We start from the raw sequence: 27,145 nt of genomic DNA on the forward strand, positions 1-27,145 counted from the left end.
TATAGAGAAAAGTGAAAAAAGTGTCAATAAAATTATCTTTGATGTTGAAGTTCCCAAATGTATCTTTTTTACCATTGCTCTGCTAAGCAGCAACTTTACTCTCAAGTGCTGCACTTCACACCTTTTAAACATTTTCTCTACTACTTTCCTCCTTTTCTCCTCATCTATTTCCTCTTTGTTCTCTTGACAAAAGCTAGAAACAAATATCCACTGAATTCTGGTTGACTTTAAGTCAAGATGACTGAACAACTGGGATAATAAGAAGATCCTTTACCAAAATGGAGATGACAAGAGAGAGAGAAACAGTACTGAATCTAATATAAATAGAATAGAAAACACAAAATATCTCATTAAGATCTATTTCAATGTTAGACACATTTTTGTTCCATTAATCTTCTGTTCAGCAAGTACAAACACATTTTCTTCACTACAGGTGTTCTATTAACATTTAGACTCTTCTGAAAATTAATAATCCTAAGGTCCCCATTCAAAATCACGTGCCATTCAGGTTATTGTGGCCCTAACTATTGTAAAAGTTAAGTCATGTTTTCAGCTTGCTCTTCTTCCTGAGGTTTATAACACAGCAAGCATTTCTGAGTATGACCATCTATCAGCCAATACTTAATGAATGCCCACAGGATGTAGCATTATACAGATTGCCAGAGTGGTGTGTTAGAAAAAACTACAGATAACATCTGACAGGTTTCAAAATAGATGAGCTAGAACACATACAAGCAGCATTCTGGAAGCATAGAGAAGGTTCAAGAAGCTGGTAGAGATAAAACTAAATAAGCATTTTTAGGTTCACAGAGAGACAAAACGTCAGACAAGTGGCATCATAAATAGGCAACACCCAAGACCAAGCAAGGAGTTCTATGCAACAAACTATAAAGCCCGTGAGTGGAATATCTTGCATTGCAAGACAATAAGGAAGTACTTAAATAATAATGAAAATGGCAAAAGATCACAAAAGCCAACCTGAACATGCTCGCACTAGTTAAATCTGCAACAATCTGAGCATCTGAATAATGACCATAGCAAGTTATAGCCCATAACTAAAATAAGAATACACGAATACATATTGCTATCCACCAATCAAAAAATCAATTAACCAATAAGAAACAAATGTTCTTTCTTATAGAAGAACATTTAACAGCCATTAAATATAGAAGGAATGACAGAATTAGAAAATCATCATTTGGCAACTACCAGCAAAATAACTAAGTCAAAGAAAACTCATCAATGGATGAGCTAAAACCAGAGGGTGAAAGTTTAATGAGGAATAAGATTTTTATATAGCCTCAAAGTGCCCCACCACAAGATACTTTTGTTTGATTGTTTTCATTATTATATTTTTTAACTGAAGTATAGTTATCAATATTGTATCAGTTTCAGTTGTACAGTGTAATAATTCTGACTTCTTTATAGATTATATTCCATAACAAAGTTATTATAAAATATTGACAATATTCCCTGTGCTGTGTATTACATCCTTGTAACTTATTTATTTTATACCTAGTAGTTTATATCTCTTAATTAATCCCCTTCATCTATTTTGCCCTTTCCCCCACCCCTTTCCCTTCTGGCAACCACTGGTTTGTTCTCTGTTTTTTTATGTTTCTGTTTTGTTATATTTGTTCACTTGTTTTATTTTTTCACTCCACATATAAGTGAAAACATATGGTATTTCTTTTCACTGTCTGACTTATTCCACTAAGCTTAATGCCCTACAGGTCCATGAATATTGGTTAAAATGGCAAAATTTCTTTCTTTTTATGAATGAGCAAATTCCATTGTGAGTATTTTTTTTTTATCATTTTTATCATTCATCTGGTGATGAACACTTATATTTCTTCTATATCTTAGCTACTGTAAATAATGCTGCTATGAATACATGGATGAACATATATTTTTGAATAGTGCTTTCGCTTCTTTGGATAAATACACAGGAATGGATTATTGGATCATATGGTAGTTCTGCCATTGTCCCACCCAAGATGGCTTCTTCCAACAACACAAGAGATGACCAGACACATGGACATCAAAGATAGTCAACACCAAAATCAGATTGATCATACTCTTTGCAGCTGAAGATGGAGAAGCTCTATAAAGTCAGGGGAAAAAAAAAAAAAAGACCAGGAGCTGACTGTGGCTCAGATCATGAACTCCTTATTGCAAAATTCAGACTTCAAATGAAGAAAGTAGGGAATATGACCTAAAACAAATCTCTTACAATTATACAGTGGAAGTGACCAATAGATTCAAGGGATTAGGTCTGAGAGACAGAGTGCCTGAAGAACTAAGGATAGAGGATCATAACACTGTACAGGAGGTGGTGACCCAAAAAATCCCCAAGAAAAAGAAATGCAAAAAGGCAAAATGGTTGTCTGAGGGGGCCTTACAAGTAGCCGGGAAAAGAAGAGAAGTGAAAGGCAAAGGAGAAAAGGAAAGAAATACCTATCTGAACGGAGAGTTCCAAAGAACAGCAAGGAGAGATAAGAAAGACTTCCTAAGTGATCAATGCAAAGAAATAGAGGAAAAATAACATAATGGAAAAGACTAGAGATCTCTTCAAGAAAATCAGAGATACCAAGGGAACATTTTATGCAAAGATGGGCACAATAAAGGACAGAAATGGTATCGACCTAACAGAAGCAGAAGATATTAAGAAGAGGTGGCAAGAATACATAGGAGAACTATACAAAAGAAATCTTCATGACCCAGATAACCACAATGGTGTGATCACTCACCTAGAGCCAAACATCCTGGAGTGTAAAGTCAAGTGGGCCTTGGGAGACATCACTACAAACAAAGCTAGTGTAGGTGATGGAATTCTAGCTGAGCTATTTCAAATCCTAAAAGATGATGCTGTGAAAATGCTGCACTCAATATGCCAGCAAATTTGGAAAACTAAGCAGTGGCCATGGGACTAGAAAAGGTCAGTTTTCATTCCTATCCCAAAGAAAGGCAATGCCAAAGAATGTTCAAACTACTGCACAGTTGCACTCATTTCATACACTATCAAAGCAATGCTCAAAATTCTCCAAGCTAGGCTTCAACAGTACATGAGCTGAAAACTTCCAGATGTTCAAGCTGGATTTAGAAAAGGCAGAGAGATCAAATTGCCAACATCCACTGGATCATCAAAAAAGCAAGATAATTCCAGAAAAACATCCACTTCTGCTACATTGACTATGTCAAAGCCTTTGTGTGGATCACAACAAACTGAAAAATTCTTAAAGAAATGGGAATACCAGACCACCTGACCAGCCTTCTGAGAAAACTGTATGTAGGTCAAGAAGCAGCAGTTAGAATCAGACATGGAACAACAGACTGAGTACATCAAGGAGTATATCAAGGCTAAATATCATCACCCTGATTATTTAACTTATATGCAGAGTACATCATGCAAAATGCCAGGCTGGATGAAGCACAAGCTGAAATTAATATTGCAGGAAGAAATATCAATAACCTCAGATATGCAGATGACACCATCCTTGTGGCAGAAACCAAAGAGGAACTAAAGAACCTCTTGATGAAGGTGAAAGAGGAGAATGAAAAAGCTGGCTTAAAACTCAACATTAAAAAAACTAAGATCATGGCATCTGGTTCCATCACTTCATGGCAAATAGATGGGAAACAATGGAAAGAGTGACAGACTTTATTTTCTTGGGCTCCAAAATCACTGAAGATGGTGACTGAATGCATGAAATGAAAAGATACTTGCTCCTTGGAAGAAAAGACATGATAAACCTAGACGCTTATTAAATAGCAGAGACCTTACTTTGCCAACAAAGGTCCATATACTCAAAGCTGTGGTTTTTCCAGTAGTCATATATGAATGTGAGAGTTGGACCATAAAGAAAGCCAAAGAATTGATGCTTTTAAACTGTGGTGTTGGAGAAGACTCTTGAGAGCCTCTTGGACTGCAAGGAGATCCAACCAGTCCATCCTAAAGGAAATCAGTCCTGAATATTCATTGGAAGGGCTATGCTGAAGCTGAAATTTCAATACTCTGGCCACCTCATACAAAGAGCCAACTCATTAGAAAAGACCCTGATGCTGGGAAAGATTGAAGGTGGGAGGAGAAGGTGACTGGCTGGATGGCAACACCAACTCAACAGACATGAGTTTGAGCAAGCTATTGAAGATGGTGAAGGACAGGGAAGCCTGGCTTGATGCAGTCCATGGGGTCGCAAAGAATCAGACACTACCTAGGGACTAAACAACGAACAATGAAAATGGCAGTTCTGTTTTTAATTTTTTGAGGAACATTCATACCTTTTTTTTTATACTGATTATAGCAATCCACATTTCCACCAACAGTGCACAAGCACTCCCTTGTATCCACATCCTTGTCTCTTTGATGACAGCCATTGTGACAGGTGTGAGGTGATCTCTCATTGTAGTTTTGATTTGTATTTCCCTGATTAGTAAGGAGCATGTTTCCATGTGCCTATTGGCCATCTGTACATCTTCTTTGGGAAAAGAAAATGCCTCTTCAGGTCCTCTTCCCTTTCTTAAATAGATTCTTTTTTTAATATATTGAGTTGTATTAGTTCTTTATATATTTTAGATATCAACCCTTATCAAACACATCATTTGCAAATATCTCCTCCTATTCAGTAAGTTGCCTTATATTTTGGGGGGAGGTTTCTTTCACTATGCAAAAGCTGTTAAGTTTAAGTATCATTCAGTTATTTTTGTTTTTGTTTCCCTTGCCTGAGGGAAAGATCCCCACAAAATATTGCTAAGAACAATATCAAAAAGCATACCATCTATGTTTTCTTCTAGAAATTTTATGGTTTCAGGCCTTACATTTAGGCCTTTAATCCATTTTGAATATATTTTCATATATAGTATGAGAAAATGTTCTAGTTTCACTCTTTTTATCTGCCAAGTTTTCCCCAAACAACTTGATGTTTATTAATTACTGAAAATAGTAACGAGATTTTTTTATAATTAATAAAAATGATTCTATTTTAATTTTACGCCACAGTTTTAGAGGTTAAATTTTTTTTAATTTAGTGTGTGTACAAACTGAAAAAGGATTTGAAGCTGATTTTCCTCATATCAGTTTATTTTATTATCTTCTGCCTTTAACTCTTCCAAATATTGGGGGGAAAAATCTAGGTAATTGGTTGTTCTAATTGGTTGCATTTTTATTGATCAAGACTTTTACTGACTTTATTTTCCCTAATTTCAGTGATTTCATAAAAATGATCCATCATTTATTTAATGGCTAGCATACACTAGCCATTTCAGAACACATCTCTTCAAAACAGATAAGGAAACAGCACCTGAAAAACTACTGTCAGAGCTGTGGAGAAATGGTCTGAATTAACTGTGTGTCTGCTCAGTGAGACAGATGAGAAAATTATTCTCAGTCACAGATATACTACTGTTGGATAAGGGACACACACTGAGCCTGAGCTGGAAGGACTGGTGCTCAAGGAAATGGAGGAAGGAGATCTGCACTCTGAAGAATAGGCCATTCAACCAGAGGAAACCTCCAAAGAATTTTTTTCATTATAGCCTTGGTGTATTTAAAAGAAAACACTTCTCTCAACCGCTGTACAGTATAGCTGCAAGTAGCTTCCAAGACATAGCATTACGTTTGGCCTGAACCAAGTGAAATCCAAGAAACTTAAGTTCTTTAAATTGTCAGTAAACATTCTCCCAAAAAGTTGGGGAAAGTGAAAAAGTGAAAGTGAAGTCGCTCAGTTGTGTCTGACTCTTTGCGACCGCATGGACTGTAGCCTACCAGGCTCCTCCGTCCATGGGATTTTCCAGGCAAGAATACTATCTATTGTCAAATAAGTTTGGGAAAAGTCGGGTTAAACTAGGTTAACTAGATTTTTTATTGTACAAATATTTTAAGAAAGTTCTTTATAATTTATCAATGTAAAATGCGAATTTTCAGAAGCCATATGATACTCAATGCTTTTGAAATCACGATCATGAAGTTAACCATTTTTTTCCCTTCAGATCCTCTTATAAAACTTGGGTTCCACTGAACACATAGTGGGGAAACACGCTTCTAGCAAATAAGAAAGAAACAGAAATACCAAGGAGGTTTTTCTTTTACATCAATAAAAGTAGGATTCCCTGAATGATTGAGGGTAATGGAACAAAGAAACTGAAATTTGTACATGGCAAACACTTGTAGAAAAGCTCTATAAGACTGCATTTAAAATGACTTGTTCTACCCAGCATCCAATCTTAGTTTCTCCAATAAAATGAGCAGGACTACTCGGAAAAATGAATAACTCTAGGGATGTGGTAGGAAAAATACAAGACAATGATTCTGGATCACCCTGTGATGACAGAAAATAAGAAGTACTAAAAAGATTAAAACACAGTGATGTTGTAGCACACGTTTTGACACGTGTCAAAAAGGGTGTAAGAGCCAACTGAAGAAACTCCCAGTATCCAAAGCCAGGACAGTTTTATCAACAAAATAAATTAGTCCTGATTTAAAACAGAGTATAAAATAAAAATATACAAGTTCATATTGATATGAACAATTGAATAAATAAACAGATGGTGAAGAGACAAGTCTTCTTACAGAATTTGAGATCAAATTTGGAGACCTTTCTCCAGAAGGTGGAGACAAACACTCCCTCAAATTCACTCTCTGCTTCCTCCTGTGTGGGCGGCCCTTAGTAACTCTCTTCTAAAACCAGAGGAGACTAAAGTAACCTACAATAGAGAAGCCAGGAAAAACTACCAGGACTTGAAGATCATGGTTAACGTCACCAATGGTAAGTCCGATTGCTAAGCATGTACCTGTATTGCTCAGGCTGTTATAACAAAATATCACAGACTGGGTGCCATGGTAGAAACTTATCTTCTCATAGTTCTGGAGGCTAGTTTTCTCAGCTCAGTGTGTTAGCAGGTTTGGTGACTTCTGAGGCCCCTGTCTTTGTTTTGTAGACAGCTGCCTTATTATTGTGTTCCCAATCTGTGTTGTCTGTGTCCTAACCTCTCCTTATAAGGACATTAGTCACACTGGGTTAGAACTCACCCATACAAGAGAAATTAGACTGCAATAGTACTAATATACTAAAAAAAAAATTGTCAGAAAGAAAGATGGAAGGAAGGAAGGAATAGATGAAAGAAAGCAACCTTATAAATGGATAAACCAAGAACCCAATCTGGAAGAAAGATTCCTCATGAACGCCTTATGCCATAGAAAATATTAAATAGAATCTAAGAGCTCACAGTCAAGAAGATGAAGCAATAGAAAGGACAAGAAGAGGAAGCTGCAGACCAAAGAAAGTAAATTAAAATCTCTGCAATCAAATCAACAATCAAAAATACAATCACCAAACTAATAAATGAATGAACAATCAAAAAATATAATAACTAAACTAGTAAATTAGAACATAGATGCAAAATAGACTTACCTGGCATTTGGGTTAATGATCTGAGATAACCACAGTAAATGTAGGAGGGGAAATTTTTTTTAAAGCAATAAAATAAACAATGATAGATTTGAAGGACAATATCAACACAACATGAAAGTAATTGTGATTTGAAGTAGAAAGCTCAACAAATCTATCAAAATACTTAGAGATATGATACAGACTGTTTCCATTAGCTATATCTTTAGATTTAGGGAAACCTGACAAAAGACAATGAACAGCAATACATAGGCTGATTAAATAACTGAACTTCAAAGATAAAAAATGAGTTATTCATGGTATTTGAGAAGAATCAAACAAGTTTTCTACAGTAAGGAGAAGCAGGCTGGCCTAAGAATTTTCCCCAAATATTCAATCCCAGAATACAATGGAGCAAGGTCTAGATATTCTGAGAGAAACAAAGTATAACACAACAGTATTATACTCAACTGTCATTTAGGATAATGGTGGAGTATATTTAACATGGACAACAATATTCATGAGAAAGGACTAGCAAGGGGAAACAAGAGTCACCCCTTCATCTTCCACAGAGAAGATGGTCCATCCAGACTAAGTATAGGTGTAGAGTTTAAAAGTCTCCAAACTTAAAATAGTCTGCCTTAACCTTAATAGTTTATTCTTTTTATAATTTATAATCCTTTGGTAAAAAGAAAGCTTAACAATTCCTCCAGTTTCACTTGTTTCTTGTTCAGCTAGATTGAAGTAGAATTAAATTTAAGACTTTATTTTTAAAAAGCACGTGGTCTATCATTCAATTATCATAAAATTAAGTTTAACCACTTTCTCTCTCCCTCTGTGTATACATATAGAGACATATCTGAGGAAATGTTTCCCAAATGTAACCCTGGTCACTTAAGGGTGGTAGAATTTTAGATGACTTGTCTCTTCTTTGTTTTTCTCCATATAATTAGATCTGTGTTTAAGATGAGCACATATCATCTTATCTAGAAAAGGTCTTATCTTTAAAAACACAGTTACAAAGGAGGAAAGAACCAGAATTAACCTTTTTCCTACTTTTTCATGCCTTCAAAAGGAAAACAAAACAAAACAAAAACAGTGAAATGAGTACGAGAAAAGGGAATTTACAATATAGTCTGAGATTAGGGCAGTTCTCTTCCAGAAGAGAGATTTGCTAACTGATGAGAGTTGAATCTGTCTGAGGAAGACCCACAATGAAGCACTCTCAGAATAAATGAACAACAGTGAAAAGCACCATATGGACTTTTTTTGCCAAAAGCAAAATCAACTTCTTGGGTGATCATCGACAAACAGAAGGTTTTGTATCACCTAGAAACCATCAGAAAAAAATATTAACAGCAAAACGAAAGGTAAGCAATAATTGATAATGAGAAGGTTAATGACAAATAATACTTAGTTATCAAGAACTGGTATTTGAAATTTATTACAGGGATATTCATAATTTTTATTAAGAATTCTAGTAAGCCCCAGGCTTCTGGGTAATGTGAATCATTGGGAAGGAATCTGCTATTTTCAGTCCAAAATCTGATCTCTTAATTGTGTAATAAGGTCAATAGATCATGAAGTTGCCATTAACTTACCTGATACTGACCCCATTAATGACTTGAAATGAATGAATTAGGCTCTCTCCAGGACTAGATTAGATTTCCATAGCATTTTTTTTTTTCCCTTTTGGCATTTAAGGTATATCTGTACACTCTTTTCACCATTCTCATTTCCTTCTTCCTTCCAAACAATCCTTTTCCCCCTTGCTACTCCTTCACAGAATGATTTGCATTTTCTTAATTTATAGAGAGAAACATCAGGAGCTGTCCTTTAAAAACTATAGGCAATATATTCAAGTAACTGGCTAGTTGAGAAAGTCCCTCTTTAATAATCTAAGGTTGAGTATTATAGTTCTCATCTAATGAAACTGAACTAAATCTCCAATGGAAGGCCATTTTCAGGACAAATGCTAATTTTTCCCAGATGAATCCCACTAGATATTCTGAGCTTCCCTGGTAGCTCAGCTGTTAAAGAATCCTCCTGCAATGTGGGAGACCTGGGTTTGACCCCTGGGTTGGAAAGATCCCCTGAAGGAGGGGATGACAACCCACTGTATTCTTGCCTGGAGAATCACCATGGACAGAGGAGCCTAGCAGGCAACAGTTTATGGGGTTGCAAAGAGTCAGACAAGACTGAGCGACTAAGCACAACACAGCAAATATTCTGTACAAGAATGATGGTCAAGTAAATCTAGGGATAGTATTCATCCAATACACTTCCCTTGATGGTCCCTGAGGCACAAAAGATTACTAAAGGCTTTGAGAAATTCTCAGGAAAGACATTGATATGATTCTATCTGGTCTAAGATTTCTCATACTTGTTTCATCTGGGAGGTCTTTCCCTGCTCCCCTGCCCCAACCCATTTTAGCAGTAGAACACACTTTGGAGTGTGGAATATTGTAATATTTCCACAATATTACTCTTTATTGTAATATGTTTTTATTTACTGTTCTGGATGAATGGTTTAGATCTAATATTCTCCTTTCAAAGGGAATCAACTGTCTTATGTTGATTTGGCTATGTTCTTTCCACTCACTACTGATAAGAAGAGTTGTTGCCTAATCAGGTACACTGGGGTATTATTCTGCCTTATTTACCCTGAACCAATGCTCTTCTCATATGCAAATTATTAAATAGCTTTTTCAGATGCATATGGAATGTTTATATTTAGAGACAGAGAAATATTATTTGGACTGTAATGATCAAATCATAATCTCCTCTAACCTATAATTCAACAAGAGATCTATTATCTTGCTAATACTTAACTCATTTCTACAATTTAAGATAAGTTTCTCAGTCACAATTAGTCATTTCAATTCAATCAATTCATTTGGTCAACAAAAGACTGGTAAGCTTCTAAAGTGTGCCAGATATTCCTTACCACCCAAACATTAGTGAAGTATTTGCCACATCACAGCTACTGTGAAAGGTATTGGAAATATCAGTGAAAAAAACATATAAAATCCCATGTCTTTACTGTGTAGTGTGGAAGATAAATAGTAATTATAAATAGGTAAAGCATTATGAAAAGTATAGAGAGCTGTAGGGCCATATAATAATAAGTGAGTCTACTCTGGTTTAAAGGATTGTAGGTTTCCTATGGTGGAAAGAATGATGTTTAAACTGACAGAGTCATACACTTAACAAAAATGCCTAAGTACCTACTCTGGCATCACGTTAGAATGGTTGTCATTTGATTTGGGCACATGGAGATCTTTGCTTATCGTGACAAAGGCACACCTCTGAAAAATAAGTGTGAATGGTTTAGGTGAAAAATAAAGGCAAAAGAACATTCCAGTCAAGAGAAATAGCATATGTGAAGGCCCTACATAAGAAGGAAAGAGGCCAAGGCACTGGAGATCCTGTGTGAGTGAAGCATGGATGTGAAAGGAGTGACAGATGCAAAATAATATACATGTATATGAACAACTGAATTACCCTGCTGTGCATGGGAAATATTGTCAGTCAACAATGCTTCAATAAATTATATGAATTAAGAAGGAAAAAGGGGAGGAGTGACAGGAGAGGAGGTTAGAGAGGGAAGGAGAAGTTTTATTAAAAGTACTGAGGATATATTAAAAACCCTAAAAGATGATGCCATTAAAGTGCTGTGCTCTATACGCCAGCAAATTTGGAAAACTCAGTGTGGCCACAGGACTGGAAAAGGTCTATTTTCATTCCAATCCAAAAGAGGAGCAATGCAAAAGAATTACCACACACTTGTGCTCATTGCACATGCTAGCAAAGTAATGATCAAAATCCTGCAAGGTAGGTTTCAACAGTACATGAAGTGAGAAATTGCAGATGTTCAAGTTGGATTTAGAAAAGGCAGAGGAACCACAGATCAAATTGTCAACATCCATTGGATCATAGAAAAATCAAGAGAATTCCAGAAAAACATCTACTTCTGCTACATTGACAATGTGAAAGCCTTTGGCTGTGTGGATCACAACAAACTGTGGGAATTACTCAAGAGATTGGAATAACAGACCACCTTACCTGCCCTCTATGAAACCTGTATGCAGGTCAAGAGGCAACAGTTAGAACCAGACATGGAACAATGGACTGGTTCAAAACTGGAAAGCAGTATGTGAAGGCTGTATATTGTCACCCTCCTTATTTAACTTCTACGCAGAGTACATCATATGAAATGCCAGGCTGGATGAATCACAAGCTGGAATCAAGAATTATCAACAATATCTGCTAATATCTCCCAATATCTGCTGGGAGAAATATCAACAACCTCAGATACACAGATGACACCGCCCTTATGGCAGAAAGCAAAGAGGAACTCAAGAGTCTCTTGATGAGGGTGAAAGAGGCAAGTGAAAAAGCTGGCTTAAAATTCAGTACTCAAGAAACTAAGATCATGACATACAGTCCCATCACTTCATGGCAAATAGATGGGGAAAAAATGGAAATAGTGACAGACTTTATTTTCTTGGGCCCCAATATCACTGCAGACAGTGACTACGGCCATCCAATTAAAAGATGTTTGCTCCTTGGAAGAAAAGCTATGACAAACTTACACAGCATATTGAAAAGCAGAGACATCACTTTGCCTAAAAAGGTCCATATAACTATGATTTTTCCAATAGTCATGTATGGGTGTGAGAGCTGGACCATAAAGAAGGCTGAGTGCTGAAGAACTGATGCTTTCAAACTGTGGTGCTGGGTAAGACTCTTGAGACCCCCTTGGAGAGCAAAGAGATTAAACCAGTCAATCCTAAAGGAAATCAAGCCTGAATATTCATTGGAAGGACTGATGCTGAAGCTGAAGTTCCAATACTTTGGCCATCTGATACGAAGAGCCGACTCATTGGAAAAGACCCTGGTGCTGGGAAAGACTGAAGGCAGGAGGAGAAGAGGATGACAGATGATGAGATGATTGGATAGGATCACCAACTTAGTGGAGGGGAGTTTGAGCAAATTCCAGCAAACAGTGAAGGACAAGGAAGCCTGGCATGCTGCATTCCATGGGATTGCAGACAGTTGGACATGACTTAGCGACTGAACAACAACTAAGTATATAAATGTCAGTACTCAGTGCCCTTATTAGTATAAATAATATTTGAACAAAGAATTAAACATTCATGATGTAGAATGGCTTGGTAGAGGAACTGGGCAGGATGTTCCAGAGAAAAGACATTTATGTACAAAAGCCCAGTGCTAAGAAGTTATATAGTACCCTTAGAAGAGTGAAATACTTAACCAGGCTGGAATAGATGATGCTGTTGTGGGATATTGAGGAAAACATTCTACAGAGTAGTTAGGGATCAGTTAATCATGAGGGACTACACATGGCATGCCAAAATGTAGGCTTTTCCCTGTAGACATTGGGGAGACTGAAGAGTTCTAATCAGATGAATGATACAATATAAGTAATGTTTTGAAAACATAACTCTGTTAACCATGTGGTAAAGAATTGGTGAGGATAAGCCTTGATGTAAGAGGCTCAAGTAGGGGTCTACTGTAATATTATAAGCAAGAAGTGTGGACGGTCTGAACTAAGGTGATGGGTGTGGAAATAAAGAAGATGGAAAAGGCAGACTCTCAAGATTTTAGAAATGGAAATGAGATAATTTAATGGTATCTGGAGGTAGAGGACTGTGGAAACAGATATTTAAGATTGTTCTCAGGTCACAGGCTTTAGTGACCAGATGGACCTTGATACCATTTTACCAAAATGGGAAGTAGGTCTATAAAATAGAATAAATAAAATGAAGGGTTTCATGAGGTCAGAGAGTGGATGCAATGGTAGATGAAGTGATGGAAGTGAGTGGAAGTATAGAAGACTGTAGTACAAAAGTGGGATATTAGAATTTGGTGTTTTAAAGGGGGTAGTTTTCCTAAACAATGAAATGTGTCAAGATATATTACAGAAACATAAAAAGGTAGAAAAAAATGCATCCAGATAATAGACTAGAACAAAAAATATTAGATGCCCAATGCTCTGAACATATGTTCAAGCATATGTTGACAATCTGACTTGAAACTTTTCACAGGATAATAAAGGTAGAAACAGAATCAGTTACAATATTTATAGCATCTAAAAGGTACAAACCAAAGAATTATTCATCAGAAGTCCAGATTTACATTACTATATGATATAAAAATTTTCCCTCATGATTCTCAAAAGGGGATATTGATTTTGGATTTTAAACTGGTGTATGCGTACCTCTAAGAGTCATGCCAAGGACCTGGTGCAACTAAGGCCAGATTTTAACCTTTTGTGAAAATTTAGATGAAAATATAAATCATTATTTGTAAAATCAACACTGGTATGGATGTAGTAGCAGGAAAAAAATGTGTCTACAATTAATTTCTACATGTACAGTTAGATCCCATAAACTGAGAGATACTGATACATTCCCCCCTATCTCTTGAAGGTTTTAGATACTCTGCTTTTGAAAATTTTCCATTAATTTAAACACTGGATATATTAATATACAATCCTAAAATAACTAGCATTATGGTTTTATATAGATTTGTGTTCTCTCAGTGGAAACTGGTGTTCTAATGCTAATAAAAGCCATGTGCTAGAGACTAAAACAATGCAGAATACTACTCAACCCTCTGCTGGCTTGACTTGATTCAAGACTCAATTTTATTTGAGTGGGAATGCATATATTTAATTTATTCCTTCAAGAGTAATATTTTAACAGAAGTTTTATAAATATTGGACAGCAGAGAGTTCAAGTTTATACCATTTAATAAGTATCCAGAGTATATTTTATGTTACTAGTTAGTATATACTGATTTATATACATTAATAATCAAACATTTAGGTAGAAATTCAAATTAACAGAACCAAAGACATAAAGCATATGTTCCTAAAAAGAAGCATACATTAACTATTCAAGGAAACAAGTTGAAACATAAGAGAAATCTCACTTTTGTGTAAATGATTCAATGGGTAACCATGGGAGACAAAATACCCTTAGAAAACAACTTTGCATTCATTTCAACTTATATACAAATGGATAATCTAGTGTTCAAAGGAAACATCAACAGAATACCCATGATACATTTAAAATTAAAAAAAAAAATTAAGCAAGTGCTACTAAACACCTACTGTAGATATGAACATTTTTTCAAAAATCCTTCCAAAGTTTATTTATATAGAAATCATGTGACTTCTTGATGGCCCTCTCATATTACATAATGTGTCTTTAAATAATGAGCAAGCTGGCTTGCTGAATACAGTAGTTACAAAACCTGGCTTTGTCTTAGCATCACTTAGAAGATTTTCTAAATCATCCCAACACATCCACTAACTGAGAATCTCTGTGGGTGGGTCCCCAGAGACTGTATGCCTAAAATGCTTCCTAAGTAATTCTGATGCATCCGGATTTAGGGAACACTGCAAGCTGCTCACTATAAACTAGATGAAAGCTGGATGCTCATTACCTAAAATGATAACTCTCTTCTTGCAATAGTTGATGATTAGTCATTCTATCTGACATTAATTAGATAGCACTGCTAACACCACTCCTAATTTGTGACAGTAATATAATGTTCCCAAAACACACAAAAGAGATTATTTTCTTGTTCTCTCTAGTTGGAGAGCCAGCAGGTGTTTATTCCAAACTCACTCAAAAAAAAAGTATGGAGTTATTAAATAACTGGTTGAAGAGGAGGGAAGCCGGTACACAGGCATGATTTTTTCACTGGAAATTACTACCTGACTCATCAGGAGACTGTTTTTAAGTGCAGGTTATATCAAAAGCTTCTGGCCTGTACTAAATTCATTTAGCTATACCTTTAACTGTGTAATTAGAGTCAAAAGCCATAAAAGGATCCATAGAAGCTACATATAATCATATGTTGTTACTGATAAATTTGTCACAGAGATGACAAAAACAGTCAGTCAGTCAGTTCAGTAGCTCAGTCATGTCCGACTCTTTGTGACCCCATGAATCGCAGCACGCCAGGCCTCCCTGTCCATCACAAACTCCTGGAGTTTACTCAAACTCATGTCCATCGAGTCAGTGATGCCATCCAGCCATCTCATCCTCTGTCATCCCCTTCTCCTCCTGCCCCCAATCCCTTCCAGCATCAAGGTCTTTTCCAATGAGTCAACTCTTTGCATGAGGTGGCCAAAGTATTGGAGTTTCAGCTTCAACATTAGTCCTTCCAATGAACACTCAGGACTGATCTCCTTTGGGATGGACTGGTTGGATCTCCTTGCAGTCCAAGGGACTCTCAAGAGTCTTCTCCAACACCACAGCTCAAAAGCATCAATTCTTCAGCACTCAGCTTTCTATATAGTCCAACTCTCACATCCATACATGACCACGGGAAAAACCATAGCCTTGACTAGATGGACCTTTGTTGGCAAAGTAATGTCTCTGCTTTTTAATATGCTGTCTAGGTTGGTCATAACTTTCCTTCCAAGGAGTAAGCGTCTTTTAATTTCATGGCTGCAGTCACCATCTGCAGTGATTTTGAAGGCCAAAAAAATAAAGTCAGCCACTGTTTCCACTGTTTCCCCATCTATTTGCCATGAGGTAATGGGACCAGATGTCATGATCTTAGTTTTCTGAATGTTAAGCTTTAAGCCAACTTTTTCACTCTCCTCTTTCATTTTCATCAAGAGGCTTTTTAGTTCCTCTTCACTTTCTGCCATAAGGGTGGTGTCATCTGCATATCTGAGGCTATTGATATTTCTCCTGGCAGTCTTGATTCCAACTTGTGCTTCTTCCAGCCGAGCATTTCTCATGATGTACTCTGCATATAAGTTAAATAAGCAGGGTGACAATATACAGCCTTGACGTGTTTCTTTTCCTATTTGGAACCAGTGTGTTGTTCCATGTCCAGTTCTAACTGTTGCTTCCTGACCTGCATACAGGTTTCTCAACACGCAGGTCTGGTGATCTGGTATTCCCATCTCTTTCAGAATTTTCCAGAGTTTATTGTGATCCACACAGTCAAAGGCTTTGGCATAGTCAATAAAGCAGAAATAGATGCTTTTCTGAAACTCTCTTGCTTTTTCGATGATCCAGTGGATATTGGCAATTTGATCTCTGGTTCCTCTGCCTTGCTGTACTGCTGAAGCCTGGCTTGGAGAATTTTGAGCACTACTTTACTAGCGTATGAGATGAGTGCAATTGTGCGGTAGTTTGAGCAATCTTTGGGATTGCCTTTCTTTGGGATTGGTATGAAAACTGACCTTTTCCAGTCCTGTGGCCACTGCTGAGTTTTCCAAATTTGCTGGCATATTGAGTGCAGCACTTTCACAGTATCATCCTTCAGGATTTGAAATAGCTCAACTGGAATTCCATCACCTCCACTAGCTTTGTTCGTAGTGATGCTTCCTAAGGCCCACTTGACTTCGCATTCCAGGATGTCTGGCTCTAGGTGAGTGATCACACAGTCGTGGTTATCTGGTATATCAAGACCTGTTTTGTACAGTTCTTCTGTGTATTCTTGCCACCTCTTCTTAATACCTTCTGCTTCTGTTAGGTTCACATCATTTCTGTCCTTTATTGTGCCCATCTTTGCATGAAATGTTCCATTGACATCTCTGATTTTCTTGAAGAGATCTCTACTCTTTCCCATTCTATTATTTTCCTCTATTTCTTTGCATTGATCACTGAGGAAGGCTTTCTTATCTCTCCTTGCTATTCTTTGGCACTCTGCATTCAAATAGGTATATCTTTCCAGTTTTCCTTTGCCTTTAGCTTGTCTTCTTTTCACATCTATTTGTAAGGCCTCCTCAGACAACCATTTTTCCTTTTGCATTTATTTTTCTTGGGGATGGTCTTGATCTCTGCCTCCTGTACAATGTCATGAACCTCCATCCATAGTTCTTCAGGCACTGTGTATATCAGATATAATCCCTTGGATCTATTTGTTACTTCCACTGTATAATTGTAAGGAATTTTATTTGGGTCATACCTGAATGGTCTAGTGATTTTCCCTACTTTCTTTAATTGAAGTCTGAATTTGGCAATAAGAAGTGAGCCACATGATCTGAGCCACAGTCAGTGCTCCTGGTCTTGTTTTTGCTGACTGTATAGAGCTTTTCCATCTTTGGCTGCAAAGAATAGAATCAATTTGATTTCGGTGTTGACCATCTGGTGATGTCCATGTGTAGAGTCATCTCTTGTGTTGTTGGAAGAGGGTGTTTGCTATGACCTGTGTGTTCCTTAGGAAACTCTGTTAGCCTTTGTACTGCTTCATTTTGTACTCCAAGGCCAAATTTGCCTGCTACTCCAGGTATCTCTTGACTTCCTACTTTTGCATTCCAGTCCCCTATAATGAAAAGGACATCTTTTGGGGTGTTAGTTCTAGAAGGTCTTGTAGGTCTTCATAGAACCTCTCAACTTCAGCTTCTGCAGCATTACTGGTCAGGGCATAGACTCGGATTACTGTGATATTGAATGGTTTGTCTTGGAAATGAACAGAGATCCTTCTGTTGTTTTTGAGATTGCACCCAAGTACTGTATGTTGGACTCTTGCTGACTATGAGGGCTGCTCCATTTCTTCTAAGGAATTCTTGCCCACAGTAGTAGATATAATGGTCATCTGAATTAAATTCGCCCATTCCAGTCCATTTTAGTTCACTGATTCCTAAAATATCGACATTTTTTACTCTTGCCACTTCCTGTTTGACCACTTCCAATTTATCTTGATTCATGGACCTAACATTCCAGGTTCTTATGCAATATTGTTCTTTACAGCATCAGACTTTACTTCCATCACATCCACAACTGGGTGTTGTTTTTGCTTTGGCTCCATCTCTTCATTCTTTCTGAAGCTATTTCTCCAGTTTTTTCCAATAGCATATTGGGCACCTACCAACCTGGGGAGTTCATCTTTCAGTGTCCTACCTTTTTGCCTTTTCATATCGTTCATGGGGTTCTCAAGGCAAGAATACTGAAGTGGCTTGCCATTCCCTTCTCCAGTGGCTCACGTTTTGTCAGAACTCTCCACCATGACCTGTCTGTCTTGGGTGGCCCTACACAGCATGACTCAGTTTTATTGAGTTAGACAAGGCTGTGGTCCATGTGGTCAGTTTAGTCAATAGATAAAATATTATACTAACATTAATAAATTAATTATGTCTAATATTTAGTTGCTTTGTAATAACTTGCATAAAAGTTGAAAAGAGATATTTTTATGATAGGAAGAGCAAGGAGTAGTATGTTTGTGAACTGAGTGGGATAGTGGACAGTTATTCTTAATAATCTCTCCTGCACTACTTGATCCTTTGAACCTTTATGCAAGCATTACTGTGAAAAAATATTAGAAGAGGAATAAGAAGGATAACTGAACTCTATATATTTTAAATTTGCCTTTGGTTTATATAGCTGACAAAATTAAACCTGACAGATATTAATTCAAAATCAGGTTTCAATGATCTTTCTTGTAAATTTTAGGAACCTGAGTCCTAAAATCTCCCACTCAAGCTGCAGTTTCAATCTTGGATTTTTTGTTCGTTTTTGAGAATATAATGTTTATAATTCTTTCAGTTTGATAGGCACCAATATGGCTTCTTAAAATTTCATTTTCCACATTTCTTCCTTAATTACTAGGATTTTCTTTTGATTGCTGAAGCTTATTTTCAGAATAACAGAAAAGCAAAGGTATAATTTTGTGATGATCCCCCATACAAGCAGTCATCTAGACAAGAGCAAAAATGAATGATCTAGATGGAAAGCTAAGTCCCTACGGGGGAAGAAATTATTTGATATGATTTCTGAATGTCCTAAATAGTATTTTTGATGCCTCTAAAGTTTTAGGTTGTGAATATTCTTTCCTTAAGTCCCTCAGTTTGCACTCCTGTGCATGCCACCTGTGATACTGCAGCACATTATTTTGGATGATGACTTAGTACCTGTTGGAATTCCTTTAAATGAGGTTTTGTGAATAGATGTTATAAAGCCATACTCAAAGGATTTTTAAAATCCAAGATATTTAATTACATTTTTCCAAATGTGCTCAGTTTCTCTGTGAACAGACCAGACTGTTCCTATGAATTCTCTTAAAATTCAGCATCAGAAACAAGTGATTCAGGCATATGCTTAATTGTACCCTACTAACCTTACTCTTTCATCTTTGAATGATTTTATACTTCAGTGACCATAGAAAAAGAGAGTTGAGGAAAATCATATTAGCAAAACTTATGGGGAGAAAAGAAGAAGAAAACCTGGAAAAACATTAAATGCATGCTAAGTGAAAGAAGCCAATCTGAAAAGGCTACATATGTTATGACTCCATCTATACGATATTCTGGAAGAGGGGGAAATGGACACAGTAAAAAAATCAGTGGTGTCCAGGGACTGGTGGAGGAGAGGGAGGGATGAATAGGGAGAGCATAGAGGATTTTTAAGGGAGTGAATCTATGTACATAGATATGATACTACACTAGGGGATACATGTCATTATACATCAGGCCAAATCCATGAAACATATAACACCAAAAGTGAATCCTAAAGTAAACAACAGACTTTGGGTGATAGTGAGTTGACAGTGTAGGTCCAACAATTGTGATAAATGTACCACTGTAATCTGGGGTGTCCATAATGAAGGAAGTTGTGCATGTGTGGGGAACACACAGAAACTGTACTTCCTGGTCAGTTTTGCTGATAAACTAAAATGCTTAAAAAATAAAGCTGATTGATTTTTTTAAAAAAACCAAGTTGTGATACAAGTTACTGATAATGCTTTAAAATTAAGGGAAAGAGTTGCATGTAAAACATCATAGAAATATTTTTTCCTTATTTAAATTTCCAACCACTCTGTCCCTAAATATTTGACCCAATTGTAATTGCCCATTAGTTGACCTATAGTATGCATTCTTGACACTCATTCTTCTTATTGTAAATTCAATATTTATCTTAACACTACAACTATTAGTTATGATAATAAGTACAAGTAGGTAATTACACTTACATGTTAAAATGGAGTGTTTCTCAGCAATTCAGCGATTAGAAAGGGAGTAAATGTGATTCTGCTTTAGCCATTAAGAGTGAGACCTCTGCCAATACACAGGCATGTTGGGGCTCAATATCTTTCTTAAGTAGAATCACTGGGATAAACACAAATACTTTATTCCTAAGGTTATTGCTAAACTAAACCTTCTGTTTCTTTTTTTAAATATTTCTCTATACAAAATTCTTCCCTTGAATGAAAAAAGGATTGCTTTTTAGGAACCTGCTGCTAACTAATGCTTTACAAATAAGATGAAGAGCCAGAAACTTGACTGGGGATGATCCTGCTGCCTTGTTCCAAACACATTAAAGTTAATGAAAGACGAGGCCAGAGCAAGAGTAGATAGACTGGTTTTCTCCATGCATCCCTACTCTGTGAATTCTCAGACTACCAGACTGTCTGTGAAGATGTAGTGATTGAGCAAGAATATTTTGGGTTGTCAGATTGCTAAAAGTGTAGTTGTGGTAATCAAGAGAATCTCAAGAAACGGAAAGTTGAAAGTCATGGTTTTACATAGAAAAAAAGTTCAAATGAATTCTTTTTGACAGCTGAGTAATATTCCATGGTGTATATGTACCACAGCTTCCTTATCCATTCATCTGCTGATGGGCATCTAGGTTGCTTCCATGTCCTGGCTATTATAAACAGTGCTGCAATGAACATTGGGGTGCACGTGTCTCTTTCAGATCTGGTTTCCTCAGTGTGTATGCCCAAAAGTGGGATTGCTGGGTCATATGGCAGTTCTATTTCCAGTTTTTTAAGGAATCTCCACACTGTTTTCCATAGTGGCTGTACTAGTTTGCATTCCCACCAACAGTGTAAGAGGGTTCCCTTTTCTCCACACCCTCTCCAGAAAGATAAAGAACATTACAGCATACTAACACATATATATGGAATTTAGAAAGATGGTAATGATAACCCTATATGCAAAACAGAAAAAGAGACACAGAAATACAGAACAGACTTTTGAACTCTGTGGGAGAATGTGAGGGTGGGATGTTTCAAAAGAACAGCATGTATACTATCTATGGTGAAACAGATCACCAGCCCAGGTGGGATGCATGAGACAAGTGCTCGGGCCTGGTGCACTGGGAAGACCCAGAGGAGTCGGGTGAAGAGGGAGGTGGGAGGGGGGATCGGGATGGGGAATAAGTGTAAATCTATGGCTGATTCATATCAATGTATGACAAAACCCACTGAAATGTTGTGAAGTAATTAGCCTCCAACTAATAAAAAAATTAAAAAAAAAAAAAAAAAAAAAGTTCAGAGTAAGTGTGGACACAGTGCGAAAACAGTCACAGGGAGAGTTTTCCTGCCTGCCATAAGGAGAAGCAATGTCATTGCATCCTGCAGCCCCAGGCAGAAAGTCTGTAGCCTAAGGATCCTATTACCTTTTAAGTATAAAAGTATGTTACTGTTGGACAATCTTACTAGTTTAACATGTTAACTAATTTAGCAAAGCCCATATAAAACATTTCTTAAAATCCTTACTTTCTCAAGACTGCTGCTAAGTCACTTCAGTCATGTCCGACTCTGTGCGACCCCATAGATGGCAGCCCACCAGGCTCTGCCATCCCTGGGATTCTCCAGGCAAGAACACTGGAGCGGGTTGCCATTTCCTTCTCCAATGCAGCAAAGTGAAAAGTGAGAGTGAAGTCGCTCAGTCGTGTCCGACTCTTCGTGACCCCATGGACGGCAGCCTACCAGGCTCCTCCGTCCATGGGATTTTCAAGACTAGTCAAATCTAAAAACCTATGTTTTGTATTTCACATAAAACCTTTTCTTCCTCAAATATTTCCTGTCTTGGTTCTTTGGAAATTACAGTGATGGGGCTTCATGCGACGTTATTTTGCCTTTACTGAGGAATTAAATTCATGCATGAAGAGGCTATGAAATATTCCAGGAGGACAAGTCATCACTAATAGTGCAGCTCTAAATCCCACAGCAGTGGCGCTGGTCCAGGTTGGATGCATGAGACAGGGTGCTCAGGGCTGGTGCACTGGGATGACCCTGGGGATTGGGATGGGGAGGGAGGTGGGAGCGGGGTTCTGGATGGGGAACACATGTGTGCCCGTGGCTGATTCATGTCAATGTATGGCAAAAACCACTACAATATTGTAAAGTAATTAGCTTCCAATTAAAATAAATTAATTAATTTTTAAAAAAAGAGAGACTCACTGAAGATTTCTGGCTTGGGATTGTTGCTTTCTAATTGGAAACTGAGATGAAAGTAAGGATGCTGAGCCCACTAGTGTCACTCATCTTTAAGCGCTCCACTTGTTGATAGACTGTATTATGGGAAAATAAGTAGGCGTGGGAGTGAACTTGGGTTACCATACTTGTACATTTCACACGTATACAGTAAAAATGTCTTTGTCAGCTCTTTGGGAAGAAACAAAATTAACAGGGACAGATGGAAGCTTCGCCTTCTTTCTCTGAGGAGGCGAATTAATACAATTAAAATGAGAGATATGCTTACATGGACTGACTTGCTAAATAGGCTAGCCTTGATAGTTAAAGCATACAAGTGTTTTTAAAATATAGATAAATATTTATAGAGGTTCAATATTAAAGGGAAAAATCAAATGAATCAATAAAAGTGGCAAGGGAGAGGGTCTTCACTAGGTTTCTAAATACTAGTAGACATCCATTTGAGAACACAGCTATAACTTAAAGGGAAGCATATAACAATTCAAGTCAATTTCAAGTATCAGAAATCTGTGTATAAAGAAAAAACATGTAAAGCCGCCTTCTTTTGCACAAATGGGAACATTAAAAACAAATGTCTTGGGTATTTATATAAGCTCTTCAAGTTTACAAACTACAGTATTAGGTGTAAACTATAAAGTCTTAAAATATCAAAGTCAGAGGAACTGATTGGCTTTGATTGAGATTTCTTTTTTTTTTTTTTCTAAAGGTTTTTCTTTTTTTTTTTTTATTTTATTTTTATTAGTTGGAGGCTAATTACTTTACAATATTGTAGTGGTTTTTGCCATACATTGACATGAATCAGCCATGGATTTACATGTGTTCCCCATCCCAATCCCCCCTCCTGCCTCCCTCTTTTACTTTGCCAAGCCAGGAAGCTGTACCTGGGTTCTCAATCCCATTGACATCTAGATTTTTTTTTAAATAGCTACTTATAATGGAACCTCATTTATTAACTACCTCAGCAGAGAATAGATATTTTGTTTCATATAAGTATATTCCACCATGTCTGATGCTGCAGGGGAAAATATAATAGACCTGCAATGTAAAAATTAAACAAAACGAATCTGAAGCGCAATTCTATAAAAACACATTTTGAAATCAGTTTAACTTTCTTTCATTAAGAAATATTAAATCCTCTTCATGAGTTTCTAAAAAAAATGGCTATTTATGCAGGTGGATTATATCCTTAATGTGTACATAAAATAAAAGAAATTACTTCACTGAAAGTGATGACCATAAGTAAGTTTTTAAATTCTAAATATGTTGCAATAAATTCTTTCTCCATCACCTGTTTAATAAGCAATAAAACCATCTGATGCATTTGAGTTTATATATTTGTTTTTCTATTTAGGAAGACCAAAGGAAACAGTGCCAGCGTTTAAATGAATAGTACAGAAAAGTAATTTGTAGGTATATTAAGTAAAGTATTATTTACAAAAGTAGCATGATTATGAATAGAATTCATTTTAATAAGCTGCTGGTAGAATTTTCTTCCTCTTTTAGGTTATTAATTTATTATTTCACATCAGGAGTAAAGATGGTCCCAATTCATTTCCCCTCTTATTTTTCACAATTTCCCAAATGAAATGGTTATGAAAAAGAATTACTATTACTAGAATATTAATAGAATATTAATAACTATTATTAGAATCAGTATTACTATTTCTCCTGAAATAGTGTTCTTGGAGGAAGTTGACAGTTCTTAAATTTGTGGTGATGATGAAGGTTCCATCCGTCCACAAATATACTAGTAAAGCCATTTTTGTGACACTGCTCTCGTTGTACTTTCCAGGTCACTGCAAACAGGACAGCAGGCTCTGAGCTATGTGCTCTGCTAAGTGGAACTATTTTGTTTACATGCACCAACGCCCCGTATGTAGGAAACCACAGTGCAATCAGAGCAAGATACCAAAAGGATAGATTCATTTTATAGCCGGGGTTCATAACAAAAAAGAAAAGGCCTCTCGGTCTCAAATGTTTAATTTGTGTGATCAAATGTTAAGAACTGTATTGCTCAATGGTTTTTATCATGTTAAGTGACCATGAAGGAAAGAATTCAGGTGATACCTTCTTTTTATCTACCTAATAGAACTATTCAGTATATGACAAAACTTACAATAACAGTGAGTTTCTTGACATGATCTTACAAAGATTGTATTCTTGAAGAAAATGTTAAAGTATGGTAAAAATATGCATCATTAGAATAACAGCTGTTTCAACTAGAAGCATCATCTGGTTGAACTTTGTTTTATGCAAATAAGGAAACTGCCACTCCAAAAGAGGAATGGATTTATACAAGTGCCTGCAAGTAGCTGTATAAAAAGCCATTTCATTCTGTGGCTGGTATTCTATCATACTTCACTGCCTCTTATACAAGTTAGTTAGTTGACAATGAAATGCAAATTTGCTTTCCTGGATCTTTCACTTCTATCCTGAAGCCACATTTTCATGCAAACCGATAATTCATTAAAAAATAAACTAGTAAAAAGGGTCAACTTAAATGTGCAGTTTTCTATATCATGCATTTTGGGTAAGTGAATGAGTTCACAGTCCAAAACTTTATTCTCCATGCCTATTGCTTTATATGAAAATATGATCATCATCAGTTCAGTTCAGTTCAGTTCAGTCGCTCAGTCCTGTCCGACTCTTTGCGACCCCATGAATCGCAGCACACCAGGCCTCCCTGTCCATCACAAACTCCTGGAGTTTACTCAAACTCATGTCCATCGAGTCAGTGATGCCATCCAGCCATCTCATCCTCTGTCGTCCCCTTCTCCTCCTGCCCCCAACCCCTCCCAGCATCAGGGTCTTTTCCAGTGAGTCAACTCTTCGCATGAGGTGGCCAAAGTATTGGAGTTTCAGCTCCAGCATCAGTCCTTCCAATGAACACCCAGGACTGATCTCCTTTAGGATGGACTGGTTGGATCTCCTTGCAGTCCAAGGGACTCTCAAGACTCTTCTCCAACACCACAGTTCAAAAGCATCAATTCTTTGGCGCTCAGCTTTCTTCACAATTCAACTCTCACATCCACACTTGACCACTGGAAAAACCATAGCCTTGACTAGATGGACCTTTGTTGGCAAAGTAATGTCTCCATTTTATAACATGCTATCTAGGTTGGTCATAACTTTCCTTCCAAGGAGTAAATGTATTTTTATTTCATGGCTGCCATCACCATCTGCAGTGATTTTGGAGACCAGAAAAATAAAGTCTGACATTGTTTCCACTGTTTCCCCATCTATTTGCCATGAAGTGATAGGACCAGATGCCATGATCTCAGTTTTCTAAATGTTGAGCTTTAAGCCAACTTTTTCACTCTCCTCTTTCACTTTCATCAAGAGGCTTTTTAGTTCCTCTTCACTTTCTGCCATAAGGGTGGTGTCATCTGCATATGTGAGGTTATTGATATTTCTCCTGGCAATCTTGATTCCAGCTTGTGCTTCTTCCAGCCGAGCATTTCTCATGATGTACTCTGCATATAAGTTAAATAAGCAGGGTGACAATATACAGACTTGATGTACTCCTTTTCCTATTTGGAACCAGTGTGTTGTTCCATGTCCATATCTAACTGTTGCTTTCTGACCTACATATAGGCTTCTAAAGAGAATTTTGAGCATTACATTACTAGTGTGTGAGATGAGTGCAATTGTGTGGTAGTTTGAGCATTCTTTGGCATTGCCTTTCTTTGGGATTGGAATGAAAACTGACCTTTTCCAGTCCTGTGGCCACTGCTGAGTTTTCCAAATTTGCTGGCATATTGAGTGCAGCACTTTCACAGTATCACCCTTCAGGATTTGAAATAGCTCAACTGGAATTCTATCACCTCCACTAGCTTTGTTCGTAGTGATGCTTCCTAAGGCCCACTTGACTTCACATTCCAGGATGTCTGGCTCTAGGTGAGTGATCACACCATCGTGATTATCTGGGTCATGAAGATCTTTGTTGTACAGTTCTTCTGTGTATTCTTGCTACCTCTTCTTAATACCTTCTGCTTCTGTTAGGTCCATACCATTTCTGTCCTTTATCGAAGCCACCTTTGCATGAAATGTTCCCTTGGTAACTCTAATTTTCTTGAAGAGATCTCTAGTCTTTCCCATTCTGTTGTTTTCCTATATTTATTTGCATTGATCGTTGAGGAAGGCTTTCTTATCTCTCCTTGCTATTCTTTGGAACTCTGCATTCAAATGGGAATATCTTTCCTATTCTCCTTTGCTTTTCCCTTCTCTTCTTTTCACATCTATTTGTAAGGCCTCCTCAGACAGCCATTTTGCCTTTTTGCATTTCTTTTCCATGGGGATGGTCTTGATTTCTGTCTCCTGTACAATGTCACGAACCTCTGTCCATAGTTCAGCAGGCACTCTGTCTATCAGATCTAGTCCCTTACATCTATTTCTCACTTCCACTCTATAATCATAAGGAATTTGATTTAGGTCATACCTGAATGGTCTAGTGGTTTTCCCTACTTTCTTCAACTTAAGTCTGAATTTGACAATAAGGAGTTCATGATCTAAGTCACAGTCAGCTCCCAGTCTTGTTTTTGCTG

The 27,145-nt window shown here is 37.1% G+C and overlaps 1 long non-coding RNA gene across 1 annotated transcript in view; it reads right to left on the minus strand.

Moving 5' to 3' along the window:
• The window catches only part of LOC122674360, a 603,804-nt gene that overhangs the window by 233,211 nt on the left and 343,448 nt on the right, over positions 1 to 27,145 (minus strand). The gene's annotated exons all lie outside the window — the stretch shown is intronic.

This window comes from Cervus elaphus, chromosome 18 (assembly GCF_910594005.1).
Source record: "Cervus elaphus chromosome 18, mCerEla1.1, whole genome shotgun sequence".
NCBI lineage: Eukaryota > Metazoa > Chordata > Mammalia > Artiodactyla > Cervidae > Cervus > Cervus elaphus.